The sequence below is a fragment of the Oryzias melastigma genome, linkage group LG7 (genome assembly GCF_002922805.2).
Source record: "Oryzias melastigma strain HK-1 linkage group LG7, ASM292280v2, whole genome shotgun sequence".
Classification (NCBI taxonomy): Eukaryota; Metazoa; Chordata; class Actinopteri; order Beloniformes; family Adrianichthyidae; genus Oryzias; species Oryzias melastigma.
The window spans coordinates 32,706,826-32,707,160 of NC_050518.1; the positions used below are offsets into that span (position 1 = coordinate 32,706,826).

Genomic DNA, 335 nt, shown 5'->3' on the forward strand with positions numbered 1-335 from the left:
GGTCCTACGATCAGCAACACAGCGTCATTCACACCCGTCTGACGGAGCGTCCCCAGAACCCTCATGTGACAGCAGCCGCTCAGGTCTCAGAACCCCCATGTGACAGCAGCCGCTCAGGTCTCAGAACCCCCATGTGGCAGCAGCTGCTCAGGTCTCAGAACCCTCATGTGGCAGCAGCCGCTCAGGTCTCAGAACCCTCATGTGGCAGCAGCCGCTCAGGTCTCAGAACCCCCATGTGACAGCAGCCGCTCAGGTCTGGTTGTTCGAGACGTTGGATGAATCTGTGGAGACCCGTTTCTCTACGGTTTCACTCTTCAGGGTTCAAATCGTTTCTG

General features: G+C 57.9%; 1 protein-coding gene across 2 annotated transcripts in view; it reads right to left on the bottom strand.

Annotated features, from left to right (window-relative positions):
- Positions 1-335, bottom strand: part of lama5 (laminin, alpha 5) — an 85,368-nt gene that overhangs the window by 3,520 nt on the left and 81,513 nt on the right. The window lies entirely within an intron of this gene.